General features: G+C 45.6%; 1 protein-coding gene and 1 long non-coding RNA gene across 8 annotated transcripts in view; both read right to left on the bottom strand.

The window, feature by feature from the left end:
- Positions 1–18,828, bottom strand: part of TJP2 (tight junction protein 2) — a 107,092-nt gene that overhangs the window by 48,347 nt on the left and 39,917 nt on the right. The gene's annotated exons all lie outside the window — the stretch shown is intronic.
- LOC123652142 lies at positions 1,365–18,333 on the bottom strand. Its single transcript, XR_006741293.1, has 3 exons — positions 18,035–18,333; positions 14,087–14,093; positions 1,365–1,376 (listed from the first exon to the last, which is right to left on the bottom strand). It is a non-coding gene; the product is annotated as an uncharacterized LOC123652142 (long non-coding RNA).

Genomic DNA, 18,828 nt, shown 5'->3' on the forward strand with positions numbered 1-18,828 from the left:
GCCTGAGCAGTCACCTGCTCGGCACACACATCCTCAGCACGGACAGAGATGTCAAAATAACTCAATCTACAGCGTGGGAGCCTTCAAACACACCGGCCCTGGGGACCAGGGATGAGAAGGTTACGAGAGCTGCAAAGACAGGAAGTCATTAACACGCAGCGCAGCACCAGACCGAAGACCCCAGACATGCTCACCGGACGCCCACGATCCTGTGAGCTGGCTCCCGCTGGCCGCAGCCTGGAACCCTGACCTCCAAGGCTGGGGCGGGCGCGAAGCAAAAGGAACCTAATTCGTCGCCGGCGGGCACAGAACACCGCGCGGCCACTCTGGAAAGTGGTCCGATGGGTTCTTACAAAATTACTCGTAAACCCACTCTCACCAACCACGGGACCCAGCAATCGTGCTCCGTGGTGCTCACCCGAGGCAACAGAAGCTCACGGCCACGCAGAAACCTGCGCACGGATGGTTAGAGAGGCTTTATTCGGAATTGCCAGGACCTGGAAGCAACCAAGACGCCCTTCGGGAGGTGGACAGATAACAACGGCGGTCCATCCAGACAACGGAACACGACTCAGAGCGGGAAAGATGAGCTGCAGGGCCATGAAAAGACGTGGAGAACACCGAAATGCACGTGACCAGGTGAAAGGCGCCCACCGGAAAAAGCTGTATAACTGCAGGATTCCCAATCTATAACCTCTGAAAAAGGCAAAACTACAAGACAATAAATAAAAAGATCAAGGGTTAGAAGATTGGAGAGAGAGGAAGGGAGGGAGGGAGGGAGGGACAGCGAAGTAGCAGGGCATGGAAGATGTTTAGGGCAGTGAAAATACTCCGTACGGAACCATAATGATGGGATGCATGTCATTATACATTTGTCCAAACCCACATGTAAGAGTGAACTGTAAGGTAAACGATGGGCTTTCGGTGATAAGGACGTGTCAGTGTAGGCTCATCAGCTGTAATGAATGGACCACTCTGGTGTGGGATGTTAATAATGGGGGAGGCTGTGCCTGGGTGGGGCGGGGGGTATCTGGGAAATCTCTATACTCTTCCCTCAATTTTGCTGCAAACCTTCAACTGCTCTAGAAAGAAATAGTCTTAATTTAAAATACACACACACACACACATATACACACACACATATACACACACACACACACACACATATGGGATACATATCATTATACATTATCCTATCCTACACAATAAGAGCCTAGCGACCGGACAGCGCAACAGCCAGAATGGCCAGTCGACCAGCCGCTATGATGCACAGTGACCACCAGGGGGCAGACGCTCTATGCAGGAGCCACAGGCCCTTCCTCCTCAGTCCCTGCTGCCTCCTCTGCACACTCACAGGCCATGCAGCAGCACCACCACTGGGCTCGCAGAGCAGACCCCGGAGGCTGGGAGGTGGGTTTATGGCTGCTGCCAGACTCAGGCCTATTCCCACCCCCTCTCAGTGCTATTGTCCCTGGGCCTGGCTCCGACCTGGCCCCCTGGAGAGGCGAGTGCTCCGTGGAAGATGACAGACCAGGGGGCAGCGCTCCCACAGCGGACCTATCCCCACAGGCCACACCCCCACCAGTGCGCAAATCCCGTGCACCAGGCCTCTAGTACATATTATATGAATGTGTGTGTGTGTGTGTGTTTGTCCTGAGATATTAAGAACTTGCCCTTGGCCCCAAAGCCACAATCTGAACCCAGACCTGTCCTGTACGAGTCCAATTTTAACAAACTATGAGGCAAAGAAGAATCAGCAGATAAGTTCATTATATTTAAGGCCTGTGTTCACTGTGTTCACAGTTTTGGTACACTGACCATTATCATTTAAATGATAATGGTACAATTATCATTTAAACAGATCTTTCTTATTTGTAATTGCAAAGCCATTAATAAGCCAAAAAGGAAGGTGCTAATTTACCAACAGACACACAGCCCTGTCCACTTTGTGATTTTCATCCTGACTAAGCCTGCAAAACATTACAACATAGCTTCCGTGTATAAAAAACAAACATACACACAAACCACCACCCCATGACAGGCACCAAGATAGAGAGAAAATTATTAGCTGGCAAAGGGCAGGTTAGAAAAACAATGATTAGAGTCCTCGGGTGCATCCTGCCAGTTGGCCCTGTAGGAGCCGCCCATGGTGAGCTGTCCCTCCCTGACCCAAGGCACAATGCCCCCTGCATGTATCCGTGTGCCTGCTCCCTCCCCTGAGAGCCCTTGAGGCACAGCATCCTGCGCCTCAAAGGCATGCCTGTCCTCTCAGGATTGGGGAATGAAGGCCGGGCCATAAAGACCCTCCCCTTTAGAAACTGTTGCCACACCTGGGAGCTTGTGAGAAAAGCACCATCTCAGGTCCTGCCTAGGATCTGTGGGTAAGAAGATGCACCTCCCCTGTGCACACACCTCCCATCCCCAGTAGGGGGCGTGCAGGAGGCAGCCGGTCAATGTTTCTCAACAACGTTTCTACCTCTCTATCCCTTTCCCTTCCTCTCTGTAAAAAATCAATAAAAAAATATTTTTAAAAAGAGTTTACAATTTGTAGCTTCAACTGAATAAGTATTTGTTACATATGTAAAGCATCATAAACTTGATAAGGGGAAGTGTTTCTGCATTGTGCGTTTAGCACATTGCATGTCCACTGAATCTCCTGGAAATTGAGGGAGAAAAACAAAATAATTCTTGGTGGTACTAGAACACAACACCATTAAGAGGAGCGGCAACTGAGACCAGAGGCAGGAAGGGGAAAGAAAGGTGGAATTTCCTGCATTCACCTCCCATCCAGATGGCAAGCTACTAAAAATAATGAAAATGAAAATCTACACACTTTGCTTATGACTTTGACTTAATAATAAAACAGAGTAGATGAAACTGAAAAGCAAGTTACACGAAAATAGTCTCCTACATTTTTTTTTTCTCATGACAAAATTTAAAGCAAAAAGAAGTTCAGATGTTTGAGACAGCACGTTTCCAAACTTAGAAAAAACACTACTCATTCTTGATCTAACATCTTGTTTACCATTAATACATAAACTGAGTTAAACTGGCAGTCCATGAAAAAAAAAAAATGTGTGGGACACACCCTTCTCTCAACTCATTGTTTTCTTTTGTTGGTAACATGGGACAACATTTCAGATATGGGCAACTTCTTTATTAAATTCTAAATTAAACAATGTTGAGCTCGTCTCAAGAGAATCCATTTCTGCCTAGTGACATACACTGTGGGCAGAAATTGTATGCAGTCTTAAAGCGTAAAAAAAGTTCCTAGCATTTCCCCTTTGTTTTGAATACTATTATATATAATTAATCATCAGGAAATCAGCAAAGGCCACTGCACAGTATACAGACATAATCCACTAGGTGGCGCAATAATAAAAGAGGAGAGACTTTCCCTTCACACTTCAGTAATCAAAATAAAATCCTGCCATTCTAGCTTTTATAAGAGGCAGGGTAAATGTGCAAATAGTGAAGGGGGTGACGATCACTGAAAGGGGACAATTATACTTTTAGTTGTCGTGCCTTAACATTAAGTGGAAACACAGAAGCATATTACAGTCAATCAACACCCGACAGTGTTTCTGACCCTGCTCTTGGGCACCGTGGAATCGTCAGAGGAATAACACTTTCCAATAACTAAGGTGCTGCGGAAGAACATCATTGTCCAGGAAAAAGATACAGGAGTTAAAGTTTCACGTGGGAGGTGGAATCCATCCATCAGTTCATTCAATAAATATTTATTAAGCACCTCTTTCATACCAGGGCTTTGTACGGAGCCCTGGAGACTCAAACAGTGAGGATAATACACACGGTCCTGCCTCCCCATGCATAAATCAGGGGGCCAGCAAGCAAGTGTAGAAAGCGGGGAAGGGCGGGGGGGGGGGTGATGCCAGGGTCTCGGGAAGGATCTTGGCCTCATTAATGAGCAAAATAAGCAAAGAGTCTGAGGTACGATCAGTGGATTTGAGTCCAAACTGCTCATCTCACTAGGAAGCAGGGAAGACATGTAAGCTAGGTGGGCAGCCCCGGGCGGACACTGGAGCTGGGGAGGAGGAGAGGGAGACCTGGCCCGGGGTTCCCTGTGCAGCTGAGGCATGCTGCTCAGCCAAGCTCTCCTGTGAGGAAAGAACTATCATTTCTAAGGCAGGTTCCAAAGGCACCTTTGCAGCACGCTACTTAAGTGTGGTCAGGAAACCCGTATCAGGGCACATAACAGGAATTTTCCAGGCATTCTGATAAATGGGTGCGCACAGCAGATTAAGTCAATGGACTGAGGGAACAAATAGCACCATCCAGAGTGTCCATCTGCCTGGGTCGGTATGGCTAAATGGATTGGGTGGCATCCTGTGCACTGAAAAGTCGCCAGTTCAATTCCCAGTCATGCCTGGGTTGTGGGCTCAAGCCCAGTAGGGGGTGTGCAGGAGGCAGCCAATCAATGCTTCCCTCTCACATAGATGTTTCTCTCTCTCTCTCTCCCTCTCTCCCTTTCTCTCTCTCTAAAAAACCCTAAAAACAAAATGCACTTTGAAGCATACTTCCTTCACATTTTCACCGATGTTACTGCTTAGCCTGGAAGAAGCCTATACTCAGCACTTCCCAGCTGGCCCCTGTGGTCAGTCTGTGACCTGCCTCAACGGAAACCAGAAGCAAACCAGCCCTTTGGCACGCCCATCCACCCCCTTCTCTCTCTTTTGCTTTACCACAGCCAAGCGGGACCTCGGACAAGAGCATCCTTGTGAACCCAGAATCTTTCACAGGTCAGCATCCGGACATGACTATTACATGATGGCAATAGAACACGCAAGAAATTCTAGAGTTTTGAACCAGGGCCCTTTGAACATTTTCTTAAAGGGCCACATAGTCAATTTTTTTTAGCAGTATATAGATACTGACATAACCCTTTAAAATGTAACCATTAGCCCTAACTGATTTGGCTCAGTGGATAAAGCGTCAGCCTGTGGACTGAAAGGTCCCAGGTTCGATTCCAGTCAAGGCATGTACCTTAGTTGCGGGCACATCCCCAGTGGGGGCAGTACAGGAGGCACCTGATTGATGTTTCTCTCTCATTGATGTTTCTAACTTTCCCTCTCCTTTCCTCTCTGCAAAAAATAATATATATTAAATGAATGAATGAATGAATGAATGAATGAAATATAACCATTATAAAATGTAAGAACAATTCTTAGTGGGTAGAAACACAAACAAAAAGAACCAAACCGGCAGCTGGCTGTAGTTTGCCAATCCCTAGTTTCAACTTATGCAAAATTCAGTGGCAGATGACTAATGGCAGGTGTCTGCTCACCCCGGCCTGGTCCTTTCCTGCAAGGTGCTCACACCGGTGCCGACGGAGGTGAACACACTGTCTGAGTTTTGCTTTCCTTCCTCACCTCCACCTTCAGCAAGCCTTAGGTCTGTCCTGAGCAGCCAGTCCCTATTTATAGGGATAATAACCCTGTTTTGTTTGCCTGTGTATTTCTTTTTCTTTTTAAATTAATAACGAGTGAGTTCTTAGAGGGTACATAATCCAGAAGTCAGGTCAATTCAAAAGGTTTCTGTAACAATGGAACTTTCCTGAGGATAATTTTACCTAATCTAAAATCTGAACTTGTCTACCATTTCCAATCACGTTCTGAGGGGGAAGCTGGCCTGAGATCAAAATCATGCCTCAGATTTTCCTCAAAGTAGATAATTATCTACATGTGTGAGTATTATCAACACACGCACTGGGCAAGACTCTGCAAGGAAATGGGATGGACACAGAGGAGGGAAAACCTTGGCTCCCGACCTCCTGCTGTCGGGGCAGCTCACAGGAAGATCATGAGGATGCAGCACCCCCTGCCCCAGGCAAACCCTGTGTCAGAAGAAACTTGTTTGTAAAGACTGTAAGTTTCCAATACCCACCATCAAGTCCGACTCAATCTCATCAGAATTATATCTCCTGCATCTGTGCTGGCTGAGCATGCAACCTGGCTGAGCATACAGCCAAGAATGGGCATTCATACAGTGTCAGCCTTACCAGGGAGCACATCGAACTCATCTACGCCGGGTCCTGGGGCAGGGGGCCATGCAGGAGCAGGTGAGGAAGAGACAAAAGCACCCTGAGTAGCATTCTGGGAAGGAACAGGAAAGAAATAGCTTCTAGAGATTTCCTTTCTCTTTCTACCCCTTGGGCTGGTTGCTCTGCCTTTCAATGTTCTCCTACCCCACCCATCCAAAGGCAAACACCTGGCATCCCATAATGGCTTGCTCCATCACCAAAATGTTCTGGCTCCAAAATTCTCCCCCCACTTGTATTCCCATTCAAAACTCTCACTTGTCTGGCCCGTGTGGCTCAGTGGTTGAGCATCGTTTCAATTCCCGGTCAGGGCATGTGCCCACATTGCAGAGCTCGGTCCCCAGTAGGGGACATGCAGGAGGCAGCCAATTGATCCATGATGTTTCTCTCTCATCTTCGTTTCTATCCCTCTCCCTTCCCTTCTCTGAAGAATCAATAAAAACATTTCTAAAAATTCCTACTTCTATCAATGCACATGGTGTCAGATACAGAATAACCTGGCAGTCCTATGTCACACTAAAGTGTGAGTATCTGGTAGCCTAAACTTCTTAGAGGTATTTCTTATTTTAAAAGATGCACTTTGACCCTCAGAGAACTTGTGATGGAATTCTGACCTTTAACAGGCAAAGTCCCAAACTATATCTGCTAGTAAGATGCTCTTTCTAATTCCACAGCCCATGTGCTTGGTAGCCATTCACCTAACAACTGCTACTGTGGAGAGAGGATGGAATGACACAGTCATTTCTAACTGGAGACTGTGAACTTGAAAAATGTAGACTTTCACTTGACAAGGCATATTCTTAATATTTCTGTAATAAAACTGTGATTTTAGCTAGTTGTCTATGTCAGTGGTTGGCAAACACATTAGTCAACAGAGCCAAGTATCAACAGTACAATGACTGAAATTTCTTTTGAAAGCCAAATTTTTTAAACTTAAACTACTTCTAACACCACTTCTTCAAAATAGACTCACCCAGGCCGTGGTATTTTTGGGAAGAGCCACACACAAGGGGCCAAAGAGCCGCATGTAGCTTGCGAGCCGCAGTTTGCCCACCATGGGTCTATGTAATCTACTTCCTCATAAGATTGTGTCTTACTCATCTGATAGCGTCTTTGGGGCCTCACACAGTGGTGGACACACAGAGGTCACTGAAGAATGAATCAATCTGTTACCATTAATATATTACTGTGTCACTCATAATTCCTGGGCAGGCAGGGAGCAGGGGGCCCTTTACATGTCCAATGATAATATTTAAACTCCTAACAATTAACAGAGGGATGCTGTCTGTTGCGTCTCCCCCTATTTCTTTGCGCATCTGATTCTGAAAAGCAGAGGCTGGCACAACTGCAAAAACCTGGAGGCTTCAAACGAGTCACATGGCTCAGTGGATAGAGCATCAGCCTGCGGACTGAAAGGTCCCAGGTTCGATTCCGGTCAAGGGCATATACCTTGGTTGCGGGCACATCCCCAGTAGGGGGTGTGCAAGAGGCAGATTCCCTACCCGGTCACACGAGCTGTGTGATCTCGGGCAAGTTACTTGACATTTCTTTTCTTTTTTTCTTTTTTTTTAATATATTTTATTGATTTTTTTTTACAGAGAGGAAGAGAGAGGGATAGAGAGTTAGAAACATTGATGAGAGAGAATCATCGATCAGCTGCCTCTTGCACACCCCCTACTGGGTATGTGCCCCAACCAAGGTACATGCCCTTGACCGGAATCGAACCTGGGACCTTTCAGTCCGCAGGCTGATGCTTTATCCACTGAGCCAAACCGGTTTCGGCAAGTTACTTGACATTTCTGAGCCTCAGTCTTTCCCCTATAGAAGCGAGTTTTAGCACCTGTCCCCAGCGGATTGGGACTGTCCAGCCAGACCTGTACCAAGGGTCTAAGGGAAATCAAGCGCATGGCTTCCTTTCCTCACTGCACGAGAGAAAAGTGAAGTCTCAGGGCACAGGGCAAAACCAGCTGCATCTCCCTGTGCCCTGGGCTCCCTCGTGAACGGGGTGAATGGGCGTTTCACACACACCTCAGGGTCAGCTGCAGGGAGCCTGCCCTGACACACCCACAGTGTTTATAGAAAACAAGTGCACAGCCCAGAGCCGTTGGACAAGCCCCGGCAATGCTCATTTTCGGTTTGTCAGTCCAATAATGTAAGGTTTTTCAGGTTCCAATCGTCCCCAAGCCGCCTGCAAAGCGCTTTCTTGGGAGGCAGAGAAGATGGGAGGAAAGGGGAGACTGACACCCATGCTGCCCACATTCAGTCCTCTGGGGCCCACCTTCTCCTTTCCTGTCCTGCACTTACTGAGCAACTACTCTCTGCCTAAGAGCGCCTTAAAGGGCCAGAGCTGCCCTCCGGGTGAATCTGAGCCCCTCCCCACTCTAGGGCGGACCCAGGCCTCACTGAAAACCCTCTGCTCTTCCGAAAGGACGGACACATGCAGGGAAGTCCAATTGGGGGCATTTGGGGGAGTTCTCTGCTCCAAGCATTCATTTTGACGCAATTCATCCCAACCAAAAAGCTTATGTTGGTCCTCGCTGGTCTGGCTCAGTGGATAGAGCGTCAGCCTGCGGACTGAAGGGTCCCAGGTTCAATTCTGGTCAAGGTCACATGCCTGGGTTGTAGGCTCAATCCCCCGTAGGGGATGTGCAGAAAGCAGCCAATCAATGATTCTGTTTCATCATTGATGTTTCTCTTTCTCTCTCCCTCTCTCTTCTGCTCTAAAATATATACATATATGCCCTGTTTCCCAGAAAATAAGACAGTGTCTTATATTAATTTTTTCTCCCAAAGTTGCGCTACGTCTTATTTTTGGAGGATGTCTTATTTTCAGGGAAACACGGTGCGTGTGTGTGTGTGTGTGTGTGTGTGTGTGTGTGTAGATAGATAGATAGATAGATAGATAGTTTTGTTTTGTTTTTTAAGCTTATGCTACCAAAACCAGTTTGACTCAATGGATAGAGCGTCGGCCTGTGGACTGAGGGGTCCCAGGTTTGATTCCGGTGAGGGGCACATGCCTTGGTTGCGGGCACATACCCAGTGGTGGGTGTGCAGGAGGCAGCTGATTGATGTTTCTCTCTCATCGATGTTTTCTAACTCTCTATCCCTCTCCTTTCCTCTCTGTAAAAAAATCAATAAAATATAGTTTTAGAAAATAATAATAAAAAATAAAAATAAAAAGCTTATGCTGCCTCCCATGAAGATAATGGACTGTCCGTGTAGCAGGGGACACATCGAGTCAATATGCCCAAGTGGACACAAACAAGAGACGGAGAGACGCCACAGCACCCCAGTTTTTATGACTCTTCACTGCATAAACCATTATCCCAAATATAAAGCCCAGAGAACAAGTCTGGTGGAATGATATGCTACCGCGGTTTTTTCAGAACAGTTCATTGCTGGGATACCTTCCAATCAGGTCGACATTTATATTTAATCATCGAATCGCACTCAACAACTCGAACAACAATGCAACTGTTGGCTGGCGCTTACTACTGAGCCCACTGCCCTCTTCCCTCACCATGACACAGGCATTCCTCTTTGCGCCTCTTCTATGAATAGGCCCCAGATAGTCTGCGAGGCCGTGCATGTGGCTGCAAATATCCGTGGTCATAAGTAGCAAAGGCAACGCGATGTGTATTCTGGACAAAGTAAATCACAAACACAGAACTTCAATGTGGAGCAGTGCCTCAACTAGTTTTTATTTTTAATCCAGCTCTGGTTCCCCACATTTCATAGAGGAAAAGGCCCACAAAGAATTTTGTCTTTGAAAAGTGAGTGACGAACCAATTCCCACCAGCGAGGACGTTTTCTGGGACCCAGATGGGTGGTGATGCAGTATCTGCTGCCTTTCTCAGTCCCCCTAACTTTGGTGAACTATCGGTTCATTGGCAGAACTTTACTTAAGCTTTTTTAAAAATTTGTTTAAGGCCCTAGCCAGTTTGGCTCAGTGGATAGAGCGTCTGCCTGCGGACTCAAGGGTCCCAGGTTCGATTCCAGTCAAGGGCATGTACCTTGGTTACGGGCACATCCCCATTAGGGAGTGTGTAGGGGGCAGCTGATTGATGTTTCTCTCAATTCCTCTCCCTTCCTCTCTGTAAAAAAAATAAATAAAGTGTATTTTTTAAAATTTAAAAAAAAAAAATTTTTTTGCTTAAGGGTATTATCAAATAGAAATAAAGGCTGTACTTCACAAAAATACATGGTTTCTTTTCCCAGCTGTGACATCACCAGCTGTGGCACTGGCAGACAGGGCGGACATCTATATGTAAAACCAATCATTTCTGTCGAGGGAGCGAATTAGGTCAATGCCCTTAAGAAGCTCCCCTTCAGCTCCACTTTCCACTCTCCACACAGGGAAGCCCTTTGTGCATTGTATTAGCCGCTGTGAACCGTTTGGACATCCATTGTCAGCCCTGGCCGACCGGGTAAGGCTGGTGGAGGAGAGCTAAAACGGGGGATTCTGTCAGTATATTCTAGCACAAGCAAATTCAAGGAAGCTTTTCGCAAAGGAGCCGGCCTGCTACACCAGTGGCTAAAACGGAAGTTACTGATCATGCTTATCTGGGAACTTCAAACCCTTGCTTTCCTTATTTGTTTTACATTTCTCTGCAAGGAGCCTTCAGAAATAACACTATAAGTATAAGCCTCAAATAAAACATGAATCGATACAACACTTGGTCAGTCTGTTTCTAGCTAACCAACTTTTCAAAACCGTAACAGTAAGGACTTTAAAAAGGTAACATCGGTCAGAGTTATAAGGAAAATTATGTGGATGAGAGAAGAGTCAGACATTAGAAAAACTCAGTTCTTCCCACATGTGCTATTGTTATAGGGAGGATCCTGCCAAAATTGATTCAAGATTTTTAAATGTCTCAAGGGCACTATGTTAAGTAACCAATGCCACCCCAATAAATGTAATAAAAATAAAAGAGCCATACATGATAGCTCATATTTCATATTATAAGCTAGAAAGAGGACAGCCACGGTTGCCAATGTTTTGGAGCATGCTGTCAGCACAAAATAATCTCCACTTCACTTGTCAAAAGATAAACTTAAAAGACAGAGGGGGAAAGGAATATCCTCTTTAGCCAATCTATAAACCAGATTTATAGATCACCTTTACTCACTCTATTGAAAGCTAACAAGTCAGAATGACTTCAGAAAGAAAATACTCATTAAGTTTCATAAAGTTATACATCAAAGCAGCAGGTCTGAGAATTAAGTCACCTTTCAGTTTCTGCATTAATTTGTAGTCTTGCAAACTATAATTTCAAGCATACTCATTAAAAAAAAAAAAAAAATCAAGAATCACAGAGTAGCCAGCTGGTGTGACTCAGTGGTTGAACACTGACCTATAAACCAGGAAATCACAGTTCAATTCCCGGTCAGGGCACATGCCTGGAGCGCAGGCTAGATCCCCAGGAGATGTGCAGGAGGCAGCTGATCAATGATTCTCTCTTATTTCTATCTCCCTCACCCTCCCCGTCTCCCTGCACCCCAAAAAAAACAAACAATAAAAAACACATTTGAAAAAGAAATTACAGGATGAAAGTTAAACATATTCCCAAGCCATGACCCAGCAATTCTATTCCTAGGAATTCACACAAAAGAACTATGTGCTTACTAGTAAGTCCACAAAACAAGGCGTAGGTGATGTTCATAGCAGCTTTATTCATAAAAGAAAAAAAGCTGGCAATAAACCCCAATACCTACCAACAAAAGAATGGCTAAGCAGGCTATAATAAATTCACATCAGTGGAATGCTACTCAGCAATAAAATAGAACTGTGGAACCGCCTTACAATACAGATGAGTCTCACAAAGGTCATGTAAGCAGAAGAAGCCACACACAAAATCTTGACTTCATGTACATGGATCAAGGTCAAGCAAAACTATTCCCTGCAGGTGGGGTGCTAACCCTCGGAAAAGTGGCCAGAGAACCTTCTAGGGTGAAGGAAAGTTCATATAACCACACAGATGAATGCACTCATGCATAAACTCATCCAGCTCTGGAACTAGTGGCTGCACAACATCATAAATGAATTAAATGCCACTGAATTGTAGACTTTAAAATGGCTGATTTCATGTTATGTGTATTTTACCACAATAAAAAAAAAAAATTACCAAGCTCTCCACTTGAGATTTGTGCATTTTACTGTATGAAAATTACACTTCAGCCCTGACCGGTTTGGCTCAGTGGATAGAGCATCAGCCTGCGGACTCAAGGGTCCCAGGTTCGATTCCGGTCAAAGGCATGTACCTTAGTTGCGGGCACATCCCCAGTAGAGGGGTGTGCAGGAAGCAGCTGATTAATGTTTCTCTCTCATCGATGTTTCTAACTCTCTATCCTTCTCCCTTCCTCTCTGTAAAAAAATCAATAAGATATATTATTTTAAAAAAAGAAAAAGAAAATTATACTTCAAGGAAAACCATAAAAATAACAGAAAAAGCTTCAGGGTTAGTGAGCAGGCTCGGGAGAACAGACTCTGGACACCATTGTTTCCATGAGGGATTTTTCCCCAGTTTCAGACCAATTTTGTTCACCTCAGTTCTTCGGTCAAATGGAGTCAACCTTTCCTGCCTCCCCCTGCCTCCTGAGTAAAGACATCTGCAAACTGTGCGCCTCAGCAGTTATCAGCAGACTAAAAGTTTCTCCCGGACCTCTGATTAAAATCCGCATTTAGGTACTGCGAGAAAGAAGGACACTGATAATCAAAATGAACTCGGAGCCTCTTCATTTCCATGTGTCGCCACTTGCCTGTTTTTAGATTCTAACAATAACACCACCAGACGGAAAAGCACAAATGCTTCCAGTTCCATTTCTGGAACATGTCAATGGGGCGTCTAAGAGGCCACAAATCTCTCTCCCCTCTTAAAACTCACCCAGACACTAACCAGGCCAGCTCAAGGTAGCCGAAGTACTCTGCATGGAATCAGGCAGAAAAACTCGGGGGAGCCTGAAGGGAAGCTGGGGCTCGGAGTGAGTTTGTTTACACCAGTGAGCAGGGAGGTCTCGCCAGAGTACCCAGTAGGCTCATCTTCAGCGCCTCCGTGAACACATCAGAGGCCTTCCAGCTGCAGGCCTGCCTCACCGTCCCCCCTCATGCCACAGCAAGGGAGGTCCCTGGGGTGCTGGGGTCTCCCAGCATGCCGATTTTACTGGGAAGGGTGGAGGGGAAGGGGAAGGGGAAGGAGAAAAAACGAGGGTTTTGTTTGCTTGCCTGGGCTGCAGAGTAAGGAAAAGAATCCAGCACGCACTGGGCTGATACATTATTTAAGCTGCAACTGAATAATAGATCCTTCCATCACTTCATGGGCTAAACAACTATAGCCACTCAGGTTCCCAGTTTGTCTTTGAGACCAATGCCTTCAGAGAGAACACACTGGATCTATTTTATTTTATTTTATTTTATTTTATTTTATTTTATTTTATTTTATTTTATTTTATTTTTTAACAGTTTATTGACTTTTTTTTTAGAGAAAGAGGTGGGAGAGAGAGAGAGAGAGAAAGAGAGAAAGAGAAAGGCGGGGGGGGGGAGGGGGGGGAGATATCCGCTACGAGGGATCAAGCCTGCAACCTGGGCATGTGCCCTGATCCCGGAGTGGAACCAGCAACGTTTCAGTACACGGAACAACACCCAACCAACTGAGCCACACGGGCCTCTTTTTAAAAGACAAAATAAAGAAACACAAAAGTTGTTACAGAGCCTGGAAACATTTTATGATGACAGGAGTTATTAGAAATTATTTAGAACTAAATGCCCGGTGCCTAAAATTCATGCACGGGTAGGGTCCCAAGGCCTGGCCAGTGATAAGGGCCGATCTGCAGGGCGACCAGCAGGGCAATCAGGAAGCCCCCACTCACACCCACCTTGGCTGGCCTGGGGCCTGCAGGCTGGGGCAGCTCCTGCATTGAGCATCTGTCCCGATGGTCAGTGTGTGTTATAGCAACTGGTCGGTCTGCCGTTTGGTCAATTTGCATATTAGGCTTTTATTATATAGGATGTTCTTTCTTCAGGCTTTACACCCAAACACTTAGAACCTTCAGACACTTAAACACCGAAAAGACTTCAGAGACCATCAACTGTAACAGCTCATTTCCCCTCAAAGAGACCGAGAACTAGAATTGCTTACCTTGCTGAAATGACCCAGCTAGTTAGTGGCAGAGCTGATATGCCCTCACAAAAAATGGTCTGTATGTAATTCTACCCTTCTTTCCTTTACGAACGATCATCTCCTCACTGCAGAAATGCCAGGAATCCACTCTTCTAACTTCTCAACGCATCTTCAATTCTCACTAGTGTCTGCAGCAAGTCCTCCCCAAATCAAGGCAGTGCGAGGTGGTACTTAGCAATGGGCCTGCCTGCCTTCTGGGGTTTCCAAGATGACTCAGACCAGGGAGGGGCTCCCGGCTGGCTGACGGAAGTGACTGGCCCTGGCAGACGTGATAAGAGCTCTAATAAATACTAGCACGTGCACACGAACCAATCGCAGGCGAGAAGGCGGCTGAGTCAGCCTGAGTGAAGAAGGGCTCCTAAGAATGAGCTCACCAGGAAGTTTCTTCTAAAGGGCTGCTCTTTTCAAAAACCAGAAATGGTTAGGTTTGCTAAATTAATTCCCTCCGAGAAGTTCATTCCGTTTTGCCAGATGTACTTGGCAACCCTCTTCCCGGTTTTGGGAATGGGCTGCGAGTTTCTCACCGCACACCCTCGTCAAGTTCATTCCACCCAGGGTGCACTGCTATGTGAGCAAAAAAGACATCCCACAACTTCGAACGGGAAACACTTCCTTTCAGACGGCGATTACAAATGGTTCTCAATGAATGAAAACAGGCAGCTGAATTAAGAACTTCATTTCCTCCCGCGAAGAGCAAAAGTCCTAGAAGCTGCACGTAGTATAAGAGTTCATTCATTCCTACCGATGCCGAGAGCACATCCTTTCCCCTGCTCACCTGCCACTCAGGTACCTGCTGTATTCTCTCATCTCTACCAAAGCTTTCTTTATTACAATGGCGAAGGCATAACTGGCTTTTAATCACTATCTGTTCATTGCAGCTTAGCAACTGTTACTTAGCAACTATCCCAACAATTCTCTCACACAATGTGTTACATACAATCCCTCCGAACACCTCTGACGTGGGACTAACAATACTGTCACCCACTGTTAATAAATAGCTACAGTATATACTTAGTCCCATGTTTACATAGGGTATCTGTCAGGTGAGGCACTCTATAATTAAAGTTTCAAAAGCCCCTTTTTTTTTTTTTGCAAACATAATGTTTATATTTCACGTGGATGATTCAAGTCCACAATAGAAACAGTAATCACCATATGAATGATGTCTAAATCCATGATTACATAGGCACACAGGTAAAGTTTAGTGAACATTTGTATTCTTTGCCATGATTGATGGTATAATTTGAAGTGTTTTGATGTATCCAGCCTCCTAAAATACAAACATGCATTTCAGTCATGAAGATATCTACCAAGAATATGCTTTCTCCACCAGTACCATTCCTGCAACTCCAAATCTCACTGCTTCCCCTCATACACATCTCCCACACACACACAATGTTGGGAGAAAAGAAACATAAATTAAAACTACAATCCATGAATATTATAATTAGGCTAAGTATTTAGTCTGAAAGTTACAATAAACATTACAAAAATGTATCTTGCTATGTCTGCAACTTACAATGGTATGCAAGTTGATGCAGGCAAGTCTGGTTATCTTTTTAAGGTTAAAGACCTGATTTAACTTTAACTACCTGGCAGAGGCACTAAACAAACACCTGTACTGATTTAAAATGACTAAAGTACAAGTTACTAATTGAAGGCTTAGGGTTTTTCAAAAATGGTGTGTGCGTAAACAAACACAAGCAGGGATTTGGGTGACCAAAACAAAGCATTTTCTATCCTGGTTTTACATACTTACGTGAGCTTCCCATCACTCATTTCTCTAGGTCAAGGCAGGGTTACTTCCGTCCTATCTCAAGATCTAAAGCTTACTTCACTGACCAATGGAAACTATGCTTTTCAAGTAAAACACATTGACACCTGGAAGAGACTGGCTCTCCATTCTTAGGTACTGATGGATGGATGGCAAAGGAGATGCACTTGATAACAGGGTGACGTCCCTCAGGAGTGGCCTTTGCATTCTACCCTGTAAACGCCATACCAACAAACCTTAAACCCGGCTCACGCGATGGCTTATGGGAAGCGGAGAGAGGAATGAGAACTGGGCAAGACAGTCAGGAGCTTCCTAAAGTCTTCACAGGAAGAGAGCTTCGTGGACAAGAGCAAGATGCACACGTTAAGATGTAAAATCCGTCAAATTCAACCTTCCTGGCTTTCCTGGGCCATTCTGGGCCCAACTTTCCTGAAGGTGACGTCAAAGCTTACCTAGCTCTCCATAATCGTCACAGTATTTCCCGTCTTAGATTTAAAGGACTGTCTTCATGACTTCTGACAGTCTCATACCACCCCTCCTGATCATTTACTGTTTCTCTTAAACGGAACTACGTTACTTAACACTCATTTTTGCCTCCTTCTAAGTAACCTAATCCATTCAATAAATTAGTTAGGTAGCTGGCTTTGTGTTTTTTATTCTTAAAGGACAATATTCATGCAATGGAAAGAATGGGGTATGTCCCTCTCAGCAAGTCTGTCTGTCTGTCTGTAATGCACGCTTTGGAGAACACAGTTCCGGGGACAGCAAAGGAGGCAGAGAAAACGCTCCAGCAAACGCTCAGGTTTTTTTTTCCCCCCCAATATGCCAGCTCCTAGTCTCTCTGCTGAGCTCACAGGTTATGGAGGCTGACGAAGGTTTGGGTGTAGTGCCTGGCTGGGTGATGGAGGCGCCTTCATCTAAAACCCAAAATGAAACCGGCCCCTTCGTTGGGAGGTCTCTGCGGGCCTGTGGAGCTCTAGGAGTCAATCGCCGAGTATAGTGGTCAGGCCCCACCACGTGCTATTCAGAGAAGCACATTTCCCAATCCAGTTAAGAAAGTGGGAGCAGGCACTTTCCAACTCAGAGCCCCGCCCGCCCCCCCCAACAATGTAGGCGGTGTACGAGCTTCATCACTGCGTTCCTAGGGAGCCTTTCAGACTGGACCCAGCTGTCATCAACACTGGATGCTAGAATAAGGTGACCAGACGTCCCGCTTTTGGCGGGACAGTCCCGGTTTTCAACAATTTGTCCCTCGTCCCGTGGCGTTTTAAAAAAGTCCCATTGCTGTTTCAGTCTTTTAAAAAATGTTTAATAGAAATACCACCCCAGACCCTCAGAAATTTGCTAGCTATTTAGGCATCTACTAACAAGGGTCATGACAAAAATTCTTGTGGGGTTGAAGTAGGCCGAAGTCACTTAAGAGAGGATTTCTTTTTTAACCTTAAAAAAAAAAAAAAAAAGCTCAAGTAAACATTGAAGTTTTTAACCCATAAATATGTGCTAATTCTGGCCTGAGTCTTTTTGTTTCTGAGCCTTACATACCCCTTGGATTGAGGATCAAGAAACTTAGTAAAACACCCGAGAGAATCACTTTGCCCCACCCACCCAATTTTCCAGGAAAAATGCCTCTCAACACCAAGGCTGGCTGGCCCAAGGCCATCCTGGCCAGCAACTTCTGACCCCCTGATAACTGTGTAGGGTCTAATTCATCAATGAGGCATGTTATAGGAAGTAAACTCCCAACCTAGACAATTTAATCTGAAGCCACAACTCCTTACTGGGATTTGTTTCAGGGATTAGGCAGGAAAAAAAAAATTAAAAAAAAATTCCCAGATGGCTCACATTCTTGTTAGAAGTATGTTGAAAGTTTCAACAGTGATTACTAACCCTTCCTACCTCTTCGCCCCACCCCAGGCACGCCTACACTTCACACCACTCCCAACCAAATCTGCATGACTTTTTTAAAACTACAATTTCAAGAACGTATCTGCCTCCTAAGAAAACAAACAAACAAAAACGAAAAACAAAAAACCATCAGGACAGAAAACCTTGCAAATTCAAAAGCCGCTGTAGGAATGTTATCACCTCCCTTGCATTCCCAGGCACTTCTGCAGAAGATAAATGGTTGGCCTGGGACCTCTTGTCAACGCACAAAAAAACTAGATCAAAAGTCAAACAAATGGAGGGAGAAGTCCTAGCAAGTGGTATTCCCAGGGGGTGATATAAAAATTCATTGGCTTTAAGCATATGAGTGCCTCAAAAATAGTAATATTTCCCTGTGTGGGGATTGGAGTGGAGAATTTACTGGGAAACTGATTCACTTCAGGGATTTCTACGGCTTCTCCTCCATCCCCTCACCCCCAACCCCCACTTAAAGTTCTCTCACTGGCATTCAAGGCCTTTCAAGAGAGTGAAAGCAGCTCTTCCTCTTTCCCCTGGACACTCACCAGGCACCTCCTGTCCATGCTTCTAGACCTGACATCCCTTATCAGCCCTGGAACCAACACGTACATAGTGGGAGCTCCTTATGGTTCGGATTACGAGCTGCTATTCACTTGGCACCCACCACGAGCCAGGCCCCCTACAGTATTTCATCCTGTTCTCACTTGACCCCATGAGGTGGGGGCCCCATGTTTTTATGCCGGCTTACGCTTCAAGGTATCTGTTCAAACGCCACCCTTTCTTCCCAGCCAGGATCCCTGAAGGGAACACACACAGGACACCTCTCTGTCCTGCACACGCCCTGCCCCAGCCTCGGGGATGCCAGCAGCGTGGGTGTGGGCTGCAGAAACACAAGTGCTCAGTTTTCAGATCTAACA

This window comes from Pipistrellus kuhlii, unplaced genomic scaffold (genome assembly GCF_014108245.1).
Source record: "Pipistrellus kuhlii isolate mPipKuh1 unplaced genomic scaffold, mPipKuh1.p scaffold_m20_p_12, whole genome shotgun sequence".
In the NCBI taxonomy this organism is placed as follows: Eukaryota; Metazoa; Chordata; class Mammalia; order Chiroptera; family Vespertilionidae; genus Pipistrellus; species Pipistrellus kuhlii.